Source organism: Vitis vinifera, chromosome 7 (genome assembly GCF_030704535.1).
Source record: "Vitis vinifera cultivar Pinot Noir 40024 chromosome 7, ASM3070453v1".
Classification (NCBI taxonomy): domain Eukaryota; kingdom Viridiplantae; phylum Streptophyta; class Magnoliopsida; order Vitales; family Vitaceae; genus Vitis; species Vitis vinifera.
The window spans coordinates 7,628,638-7,641,371 of NC_081811.1; the positions used below are offsets into that span (position 1 = coordinate 7,628,638).

Below are 12,734 nucleotides of genomic sequence, written 5' to 3' on the forward strand. Positions count from 1 at the left end.
AAGTAAGCAATTTGAAAATTATCACTTGGATCAACAACTCCATTGATAATTTGTTAAGCATATGGTTAGCAAAGTATGAAATTGCCAAGAAGATATGATGATATTTAGAAAGATTATATACACAATCCAATTTTTCATTTCCCATATTTGTTTGTTGGATATAAACCTAAATTTTGTCTATCTCTATTTGTTAGATATAAATACAAATTTTGTCTGTCTCTATTTGTTATATATGAATCTAAATTTTGTCTCTCTCATTCTTCTATGGTTTTGTGTTTTCTTCTCTCTCTTCCTTTATTTCTCCTTCCTTAATAGTTTTATATCAACTTCTATCTCTTTCTTTGATAGTCTTAGTTTTATATCTTTTGCTATTTCTTCTTATTTAAGCATGTACCTTTCTTTTCTAATCATATTTTCTTCTTTGAGCATGTACCTTTTTTATTCCTACTGAATCTCATAATGTCTTTAAGTTTGAACTTGTTGACATTGATCATTTATTGGATGATACATATAATTTTTCCATAGTTATTGGCACTTTGGTTCTTGATTGTGATGTTCTTTCCTCTCCTCCTACAACTACTCTGCATCTTCTAAAACTGTGGATCTTCTAACCCCGTGTTCCTTAGCATCTTCCAAGCTATGATTGAAGAACTTTTTGCTTTGTATAAGATTGATACCGGCTATTTTCACTTTTTTTATTTTTGGTTGGCAAACACTCTTGTAGCCACATAATGAGTTTGTGAGGATGTTAGAATTTATTAATATATTTGGTTACTATATTAAAATTATATATTTAGTTACTATATCTCTTATTTATTTAGTTACTTTATTAGAATTATTTTCTTTGTTTTTAGGAGTGGTAAATTAGTTTTTATTTCATTTTATTAGTTCTATTTAAACTATAATGGTGTTTTCCTATTTTTAAGAGAATCTATAATAAGAAGTTTTAAATTTTCTTTTCTCTTTAAATCTTTTTTGGATTTCAATAATAACATCCTCCTATTGTTTTTCTATAATCCTTTAATGAAAAAATAGTTTTTATAAATTAATTAAATACAATTTATTTGATATTCTAATTTTGTTGTATTAGAAGTAAGAACAAAAATATTTATTCTAGAAGAATTTTAATTTTAAAACAAATCAATTAGAAAAAGTTTGACTCAGATATGTTTCTCATAACTCAATTAAAATAGAGATTTTTTTTTCAAAAATTAATAATTTTATTCAAAATTTAATTTTATTATACAAAGGAATTAATAATAAAAATTTAATTTTATATTTTATAAAAACATACATGTGAAGTTTAGAGGTTACAAAATTTTAAAATTCACTATATTTTACTTTAAATGGCTAAGTTTTAATTAAAATGGCTAGTGATGCCTCTTTTACTAAACAATTTCATGGTTTTTTAAATAATATTTAGAGTGCATTTAATAGTGATTTTATGAGATATTTTTAATATTTGAAAAATAAAAAATTTCAAGTATTAAAAATAGTAGAAACACTTCTTAAAATTACCGTCGAACGCATTCTTAGGTGGTGTTTGTTTTTTTGGCTTTTTGCTGAAAATCATTTAGATTTAGAATTTAGGTTGTTTGTTTTTTTACTTTTTCATGACTTATTATAAACTTTTTACTAAATAGAAAAAGCCAAAATTTGTAGCTTTTTTTAAATAGAAAAAATAACACAATGGTTTTTTTTACTTTTTAATACTTAATAGAAATAAAATACTACAAAAACAAACAACCTAATATTTAATATTATTAAGTATTAAGGGTCTATTTAAAATTAAGTAAAAAAACAAACACCACCTTAGTCTTTAAATGATTTGAAATTTGTCTTACCAAAAGTACTTGAAAAATGATAGCTATTTCACATTTGGATGACTAATTCTTTTATCAAACTTCCCTTAAAATCATGATGTATTTCAAATGTTAAATCAAATAAAAAGCACGTAAGTCCTTTGGTTTTACCATGAGATTTATTGTTCTACTTCACATGCAAAACTATCATTATAGAAAAGAAATAATTGAAAAAAAAAGCTTATAAACTTTGCAAGATTAAGTAAGTCTATTTAAAATTGAAATGAATGGTATAATGGTGTAAACAACAAGAAGATAATAATAGGGATGTAAATAAGATTAATTCAATTGATTTTTGAGTAAAAATGAATTAAATCGATATAGTCGATTTCATATGTGATAAAAATCAAACCGATAAGATTTGGAGTGAAAAATTGAACCAAACCAAGCCTTTTAAGGTTGTTCTGATTTTACCCCAACGTAATGGTTTTTTTTAATTCTTAGTCCTTCTATAGATTTGTTTTTGTTTTGAACCTAAAGTCTATTAATTTGAATTTATATTAGATTTTAAGTCTAATTTATTTTTAAAATGAATTGAAACTAATTTGGACTTGGATGTTATGCATTTAGAATTAATATGACCATAATATAAAAACAATGAATTATTTTAATAGAATCTAATATTTTAAAAAAATTTATCAAATATCAAACAATTATATGTGAATTTCAAAATATCAGTTTAGTTCAATTTTTATCATAAGAAAATTGATAAATCAAACTGATAAGACCAATTTTTAAAATTCTCAAACTGAACCAACTTTTTTTATTGTTGAAAACCAAACCAATATGATCTGTTTTATTGGTTTGGATCAATTTATCAATCTTTTTTGTTTTGCTTGAACCCTTAGATGATAATAATAAGAAGATAACAACCATGAGAGAAAACTAAGTGTCAAATTAGATTAATTAATAGTTCAATAGATCGCTATTCGACCAAACAACCTTTTTCATAAGTTATGATATAACTACCATAATGATCGCTATAACTCTTCAAGGGGAGTTATTTCGTATAGCTCTTAGTACAAATAGAGCAATATAAAAGACAAATGGAAGCCACTAGGACTAAATAGCGCCAACAAGGCAGTAAATGAAGAGAAATCACATGATTTATAATTTTATACTGATTGCCCTATTTCTCAAAGGGGGGAACTACTAAATTCTAATAAATACATAAAAAGTTATATAAAAAAAAATACCTCTAAAAGTCTTATTTTGACATCTAAATAAGGAAAATTGTTCAATGGTACCTGACCAGGAAGAATATAAAAATACAGATAAGAATATAGCAATAACCATTGCCATTCCAAAACATTTTACCACCTCAACACTTTGTTTGTCATGACTATGCACTCCTGAATACACTTGATGCAGGATTGTGCCCTCTAATCGCTATTGAAATCACCACTCATGACATCAGAACCCAGACACAAACCACTAACCCAAAATCCTGGGCTGCGGGAAGAACTAAAACAGTAAAACTAGCCTAGCATTGTTTCCTTTTACACAAAGTAATATATCCATAAATTCCAGCAAACTTCGCATAACCCAATTTCTGCATTTTCAATTGCATTTGTTTAACCACATTCATGGGCACTGTTTGCTGGTTAGCCTCTTAACCCGCACAAAGAAACAAGAGTTTACATAGGAAAATGATAGTAACAGAGACAACCAGATACGAATCTCAAGCAATGGCTTAACTGTTTTAAAAAACAAAACATCATTATATGATCAACAGTGTGTCCTAGACAAGGATTTCAAACACAATAATACTTCCCAAATGGCCATACTCAAACAACAATATCCAAAATTCTCAACATGCTACTAAACTAGAAAATCTAAAAAGTCCAACAAAGCAAAGATACTCTATCATTTGGGATTCAGACTCTTAGACAATAGCATTGGCAGCGCTTGCAATTCTAGGCCAGAGATCAGCACACTCTTTTCCAATTGGGCCAGTGATGGCAGATCCTACAATCAACACAGCAACAATATATAAAAATCAAGACAAAAAGGGCCATACCAAACCCAAGTGTACCTATTCCTCCATGAAAACTATTTTTGTGAAGGTAATACCAAAAATCATCTCGACAATCAGACTGTTTTTGAAAAATTTTCCTTAAAGGTGAGGGTATTTGAGGGTTCAGAACAATAGACCTTGGATTTCTGGGATCTGGAGTCCTAGATGTTAAGACATTATTATAATGGATATTGTAACATTAAAAATGTTATGTGCCATCGTGTTTTGCAATCCATGCTCCAAGAATGTTACCAAACACACTTGAAACCAGCCTGTGATTTCCATTTCATGGGTTCTGAACTTTTATTTTAAAAGAAGATGGATCCTCATCCAGAGCTGCTACTCAATAAAGAATTTAATGTATTACATACATACAAAAGAATTTCATAGACTATTTAACTATACCAAGGTCAAAATGCAAAGTACCTTTCATTTCTCCCTTGGGATTCACAATGACACCGGCATTATCTGCAGATATAATAAACTAAAGTTCAGACTTGAAGTTAACACTTACAAGGGAAAAAAGGCATTGAATGAGTAAATATGAATCATCTGCCAAATAATTAAAAACTTTTATTAAGAACAAGAATAGAAATCAATCGACATATGCCATTCCATTGACAACCCAATACAAGCTTATATGCCCAATTGGCAAATCATACAATTTGTTGATCTTTTTAACAAGCATACTGGCCAAATGACAAAATCATGTCATCTAGAAACACTTTTGGTTGGTTAGGACTGACCGATTGCAACATAACTTCTACTGCCATAAACCTGGAAGAAATGTCATCAGGAGGTCTCAAGGCAACAAGTTCACTATGGTTAGAAGTCTGATTATTTGTCATCTAGAGGCATAGCAGCAACCAGTTCCTATGTGTAGGACTGCTCTACTTATAACAGGACTGTACAGTCATTAACCTATCATTCCTCCAGTGTATCGTCAAGGATAACAAGCCAAAAATTGAGTTTTGGGGCAAATAGTCCTTACATAGAAAGAAATATAAGGTTTAGCCCATCTTCAAAACTTAAGTCCAAACCAGCCTCTTTATTGTCAAATAGGAGTCATGTCATAAAAAATATATATATTTTTTTCAAAATTTAAGTTGAAGCCTCAATTGCCAACTGAGGCTTCATTTTTTAACTAAAGTCGCAATTGACAATTGAGACTTCATTTTTGAACTGAAACTTCAATTAATTTTTTTTTTACTTTAAAATTTAATTAAAAATATTAAGTTGCAAATTATTGTTGAAATTTAAAATATATATTTTAATAATAAAAAAATTATATATTTAAATTTAAAGATCTAAAATTACTTCAATAGAGATAAATTGATAAATATAATAATAAATGAATATTTTATTTATCAATAAATTAATAATCTTAAAATAATAAAGTTATATGATATTTAAATAAGATATAAAATTATATAATTTATTAATTTAAAATATTTATTTTGTTGTATTTTTAAGATATTGATTTATTTTTATTTTGACAAATTTATCTTTATTGAAATAATGGTATACTCTTTAAGTTTTCATATAAGGATTTTTTATTATTTTAAAGCATATGTTTATGATTTTATGTAAAAAAAGACTATTATTTGTACACACACCATATATGCCTTGAAAATACATTCCAAAATTAGTTAATGAAATTAATTAGAAAAAATTTACTACAAAATGTAATTTTTAGTAGTTTCATCCAAGTTACAAAAAATACCCACTAAACATTTATATAGTGTGAAAAAAAAATGCCCCTCCCTAACAATGGCAGGTACTACATGTAATATAACTTAAATTAATAAATTATATAATTTTATATCTTAAAATATAATAAATTAAATATCTTAAATTAATAATTATGCAATTTTATATTTTATTTATATGTCATATAAGTTCATTATTTTAAGATTATTAATTTATTAATAAATAAAATATTCATTTATTATTATATTTATTAATTTTTCTTTATTGAAGTTTACTAGATCCTTAAGTTTAAATATATAAATTTTTTATTATTAAAATATATATTTTTAATTTCAGCAATATTTGTAATTTTTAATTAAATTTTAAAGTAAAAAAATAAATAAATAACTGAAGCCTCAATTGCCAAGTGAGGTTGCAGTTCAAAAATGAAGCCTCAATTGCCAATTACGACTTCAGTTAAAAAATGAAGCCTCAGCTGACAATTGAGGTTGCAGTTCAAAAATGAAGCCTCAATTGCCAATTACGACTTCAGTTAAAAAATGAAGCCTCGGCTGACAATTGAGGCTTCAACTTAAATTTTGAAAAAAATATATATATTTTTTATGACATGGCTCTGGCAATAAAGAGGTTAGTTTGAACATAAGTTTTGAAAAGGGGCTAAACCTTGTATTTTTTTATATGGAAGGGCTATTTTGCCCCAAAACTTCCAAAAATTGTGTACACCAAGTTCTCTAAGATATTTTAAAGTAAAAAGAAACGAAAACAACAAAAGCTTCATTTTTTCTAAAACTTTATAGGCTTCACAAAAATTAATGGCACAAAAGAGAAAAGGCATTTACCAATAGACAGGTAACACAATGCTATAGGATGGACATCATGCTGTTTAAAACTGGCATTTCTTTTCCTCTATGCTTCTCAATATGAATGACCAACTAGTAAAATAGTCACTCAGGTTTGAAAGAAGCAACATGTACAAGAACAAAAACACCATAAAAATAATCTAAGGAACTGCATTATTATTGGTATGGCACACACAAATTATATGCAAAACCTTGAAGACTGAATAAAACAAGATTCAAGTCAAGTCAACACAGCATCAATGAAGAACTAACAAAAAAAACCCTCCAGCACTAAAGGTGGGTCCTCCGTGATGCAGTGGTTTAACATGGACAACATTCTCTCACAACTAATCCCAGCATGGTTTCAGAATCTGGGATCAGCTCATAAACCAAATGAATTAGGATTTGAACAGAGGAAATTATCCAAAAATATACCCACAAAACTAAATTTCTAAAAGTGAAGAAGTTATAGATAAAGATAAAAATCTATCAAAATCACAAGGAAAATGTCACTAAGTTCTTATTACCAGTATACCCAAAAAGACATGCATCACTCAGTGCAGCAATGAATTACTATGAATTCAAGATAGTACATATACCCACACAAAAAGATCATTTACTCCAAACAAACAAAACATAAGTTAAAAACTGAAATAGATAAGCAAATTTCCTCATTCTAGAAATCTGAAATGCAACATCTAAGATGTTAAAACACCAAAAATCAATCAGACAACCAATCCAGAGAACGCACCAACAATCAAACAAAGTGATGACAAAAACAACGAAATAAAAAAAATGAATGAATGAACATGAAGAAAATGGATCAAGATAGACCTTCAAAGTACATGTAGACTCCGTCCTTTCGGCGCCAGGGCTTCCTCTGGCGCACGATGACTGCGGGCATAACCTTCTTCCTGAGATCGGGTTTTCCCTTCTTCACGGTGGCCATGACCATGTCGCCGACGCAGGCAGACGGCAGCCGGTTGAGGCGGCCCTTGATTCCCTTGACGGAGATGATGTAGAGGTTCTTGGCTCCGGTGTTGTCGGCGCAGTTCACCGTAGCCGCCACCGGCAGACCCAGAGACATCCGAAACTTGTTCCCCGCGGATCCACCGCGACCTGAAACAACAAAATCAGTAAAACCCTAGCCGATACCGTTTGTTTCCTGAGAAAATGTAGGAGAAGATGGAACCTGGCATGGAAAATCTTACCTCGCTTCGACATTGTTGAGCTCTCTCTGGATCTCTCTCCCTCTGGTCGCGCTGAAGAATGCGGTGCTATATATGGTACGACTCTCTCTCTACTAGGGTTTTTGAGGGATTTCAGGGTGTTTGGTTCCGTGGCTTATAACATCCGTGTCCAGATATAACTGAAACGACACCGTTTATATCGGATACTGAACGGCGTCGTTTCAATGAAGTCATTGAAGATCGCCCCAATGAAAATGGCTAAAATAAGTTCCGAAAAATGACCCCATTTTTATTCTTTATGGAAATGACGAGATACTTTTTACCCTTCTTTAAACCCTTTAAAACACTATTTCTCTCTAAACGGATTTGTTTTTTTTTAAGAATACGGTAGTTAAAAAAAATAATTTAAAAAATATCGTAATAAAAAAAAATTTTCAAATCTACTATAATAAAAAAAAAAAAAAAATTTCAAATCTACTATAATTTTTATCAAATAAGAAAAATAAAAGTAAAAATTGTTATTTCTTTTTAAAATTATCTTTTCAAAAGATCATTTATTTCCTTATAAAAAAATTATAAGCAAAAACAATTGTCTTTTCTGGAGCTTTAAAAAAAAAAAAATCTAAAATGGATCCAAACAGACTATTTCTGATAAATTAAAAAAAAGGACATGATTTCTATATATATGCAAAAATCATCTCAGATGATTTCTAATATATATATATATATATATATATATATAATATTTATACAATAATATAATTATTACATATACATGTTTTATAAAATTAATTAATTTTATTTACAAATTTTAATATATAAAAATAATTATAATTATTGAGATATTTATCAATGATTATATTTATAAAAATATAAATTATGTTTAAAAATACTATTTTATATTAAATTAGATATTGATTTAAAAAAATATTTTTTTTTATCTTCAATTTTATCTTTAAATTAATTTAATTAATTATAACTATAAATAAAAACTAATTTAATTTTATATTGTTTTTTATTTATAAGATAAATAATATTTATCTATTACTTTTTATTTTTTTCACTTTCAGATTAAACAAAGAAAAAATATCAATTTTAAGGGAAAATTGAGTTCACTTGTTTTTTTTTTATCTTTGATGTTGATGTTTCATTCACCTCTCCCGGGCAGAAGAAAACAAATTTTGATTAAATTTTGTTTCACTTGACTCTTCTTGATTTATGTTTGGTTGATTTAATAATTTTTTATTATGAGGAAAATTTTCTATTGTTTTTCTTGAGGTTAGTGTTGCAATTCTTTTAAAGGGTTTCCTAAATTTGAAAAACCAATGGAAAAAAGGAATTGTCATTCTAACTTGTATATACTTTTCATATTATTTTCTTAAAGCATTTATAACTTGAGGAGGAAGTTGTTTAAAATAATTTCTTTTGGCATTATTATAAAGAGAAAAATAGTCTAGTTTAATCCATTCTACATCAGGAACAAAATGATTTCTCTTAATATATTTTCTTCTGATGATATTTATGTTTAAAGAAGGTTTATCAAGATGAGAGAAAATAATTGACTTAGATTCTTCTTCAAAAAGAGGAATTTTTGAAACAAAGTTTGATACATTTAACAATTTTTTTAGTTGATTTTTGATTTGAATAATTTTTTCTTATAATTTTGAATTATTAAATTTTATGTGATGACTATATGATGATGTAGTTAATGAATTTGCATATCTGTTTAACTCATATGAAGAACTGGCTAAGTTATATGCATAATTATCTTATGCATATGATGTAGAACTATTATGTGACCTAAGAGATCTAGAAGAATTAGCTCTACTTAATCCATTTATAATATTATTCATTGTTACAGAAAATAATCACAATATTGTCCTTAATCAGTTCAAATAATTTCCTGAATAGGAGCCACCACAAGTGGATCAACATGGGATTTACGCCCTTCTGCCCTTAAACACCGCTATCTAGGCTCACCAAGCCATTCACAGGAAATTCAATTCGAACTAAGTTAGGACTAAATTAGTGATTAAATATTGTTCCAACCAGTAATATGACTCGGTTCTTAAGCAGAACATGACTCTGATACCATTTCACACCTAGGACATACAATAGTTCATGCACACAAAAGATTAATTATGTCTAAGGAATCTAAACATAAAAATAGAAATATTTACTGTCTAATTTTTTCTAATTTATTGCATGATATTAAACATAAGAACACAAATATTTGAATCTAAAAATAACTTTTGTATTGAAAATTTATACCTTGATTACAAACTTGAATTAATTTTGTCTAAGGAATCCAAACATAAAAATAGAAATATTTACTGTCTAATTCTGTTTAATTTATTGCAAAAGTTTAAACATAAGAACACAAATATTTGAATTTGAACATAACTTTTGTATTGAAAATTTATACCTTGATTACAAAGTTGAACTTGAGTACAAGGTTGATGACAGAGATGAATACAAAAGAAGAGATTTTGAAAGAAGAGAATACAAAAGCTAAGAAGAGAATTTTTTAGAACACTCGTTGCTCGCTCTTGCGCCTCTGCCTTGTGATGAAGGTTGCATCTCTATTTATAGGAAAAATATCAGACTTGAGTCTTAATGAAATCCACGTGCTTCAATAATTGCCAGAAGACAACTGGCATCCTTTCCCATCTTCAGACGAAAGCATTAAGTTTCTACAAGGCTTTCGAAGGTAAAAAGGCCACGTATCTTGTACGTTTTCATTTTGAAATCAAGTTGTCAATTCAATATGCAACTTTTACTATTTAGATACTATTTGACACTATTCATTACTATTTGAATAGTTTTTTTTTAGTTTTTATTTTTATTTTTATTTTTACAATGAGACAAATGTACAAAGATACAAATGTGCAAAAGATTTTTAAAATCTTTTATCTAGATTAACCCATAGGTCCACCATACAGGATTAACTCGGGGTCTACCTATAAATAATCTAATAAGGCTATGTCTTTAGTTTCTTCATTATCTTTATTATCACCAAATTGTTTGAGAGTTTAAATAAGTCATTGACGATATTGTTTTAAATTTGTAGCAGCTACTAATGAGGCTTGACATTTTCTTTTTAAAGTTAGGAATTCTGCTTGAGTCTATCCTTGAGAAAAGCTTGTTGAATCTTTTGAATTTGATGATTCTAACCTTGAAATTATTTATAGAATTTTTTGTTGACACATGAACTCGTGATTGAATTTATCCCATCTTCAACTTTATCATCATCATCATCATCATATTCTGCTAAGTCTCTAGATCAACCATTTATTATTCCTATAAATATTGCAAAATCAAATATACAACTAGTTACACCAATGGAAACAATGTTAAAAGAAATACAACTTAGATTAGATAAACTTAGTATTAATGGTATTAATCAAAATAAAAATCAAATTCAAACTGTAACAAAAAATAAATCAAAAGTCGATAAAATAGAAAAACAATTCAAAATATCTCCAGATTTGATAGTCAAAACCTCCTCTACAATTAATGCAATTTTTAATAATTTTTTAAGTAGAAAAAATTATTATTTAAAACCTTTTTTTCCTGATGTTCAACTAGAAGAAAGAAATTATCAATTAGTTGCTAGTTATGATGGTAGTAGTTTTTATAAATAGAATATAGATGGAATGAGTGAACATCAAATAATTCATTTACTTCATGAAATGATGATGGCGGCTAATGCTTATAGAATCAAGACTAGTAATTATGCTTTTCATGCTACTAGTGCTTTAGTCATAGGATTCATTGGTTTGCTTAAAGGTTGGTGAGATCATTATTTGAGTGAAAATGATAGAGAATATATATTAAATGCCAAAAAGACAATAATCAAAGAAGAAAGAACATCCGTCCAAACTTATGAAGAAGATGTTGTCAATACTTTAATATCTGCAATAACAAAACATTTTATAAGAGATCTAGTTTATTTTCAAGAAAGAACTTTTGAAGTCCTTAATAATCTTAGATGTCCAAAACTTTAAGATTTTAAGTGGTATAGGGATATGTTTTTAGTTAAAGTTATGTCAAGACCTGATTGTGGAAGTCATTATTGGAAAGAAAAATTTATATATGGTTTACCAACTTTATTTGCTAAAAATGTTAGACAAAGAATAAGAAATATCCATAATGGAAGAATTCCTCATGAGTCATTAACATATGAAGAATTAATTACTTTTATTAATAATGAAGGTTTAACTTTTTGCACAGACCTCAAATTAAAGAGTCAAATGAAAAAAGAAAAACAAGATAATAAGAAAGAATTAGGAAAATTTTGTTCACATTATGGGTATGATACAATAATGGCCCTTTCAAAAAGAAAAAATAAACAAAATAATATAAAAGGTAAAAAACCTTCAATTGAGTCAAAATTTCAAAAGAAATTTGTAAAATTTAATCCCAATAAATCAAAATCCACAAATAAATCAATTTTAAAAGGGAAAACACCAACATGTTATAAGTGTGGAAAAATACGTCATTACTCAAAAGATTGCCAATTAGAAAATAAGATCAAATTCATTAGAAATAAGTGATAAACTCATAAATTTAATTATATGATTAATGATTAATAAAGAAAATGAAAATTCAAGTGAAGATTACGAATCAGAAGAAGATAATAAAATATTAATAACTCAAGAAATATCAAGTGAAGAGTCAAGTCAGGATGAACATGAATAAGATGATCAAAATGATTGTGATGGTATTTGTGCATGCTCTTATAAATCGATAAATTTGATTTCAAAAAATTCAAAAATCCCTTTAAATATTTTTATTCACAGTAATGTGCTCCTCATAAATTCAATATATTTTCAATTTTGGTATATTAAAGATAAACTCATTAGATATCTTATTCATGCTTCAAAAGGTGTACTAAATTTTGAATTTTCTTTACAGATGGAGCAAAAACAGATTAAGTTTGGGAAATTCACTCTTTTAGTGTTTTCGAAAAGTAATATGTTATTTTAGATTCATAAAGATATAGAAGGTTTAGACATATCACAAAAATGCATTTTAGGCAACCTCTAGAATGCAAAAAATGATATCCAAAAGTTGGAAGCTTTAAATGCTTTGTCTTTCCATTTTAAATAGTTAA

The 12,734-nt window shown here is 27.5% G+C and overlaps 1 long non-coding RNA gene and 1 other non-coding gene across 2 annotated transcripts; both read right to left on the reverse strand.

The window, feature by feature from the left end:
- Positions 1-3,535: 3,535 nt before the first annotated feature.
- On the reverse strand, positions 3,536-7,784 carry LOC100251462 (60S ribosomal protein-like). Its single transcript, XR_786243.3, has 4 exons — positions 7,640-7,784; positions 7,263-7,547; positions 4,306-4,347; positions 3,536-3,830 (listed from the first exon to the last, which is right to left on the reverse strand). It is a non-coding gene; the product is annotated as a 60S ribosomal protein-like (long non-coding RNA).
- Positions 6,421-6,557, reverse strand: LOC132254142 (small nucleolar RNA snoR137). Its single transcript, XR_009466311.1, has one exon. It is a non-coding gene; the product is annotated as a small nucleolar RNA snoR137 (small nucleolar RNA).
- Positions 7,785-12,734: the final 4,950 nt, after the last annotated feature.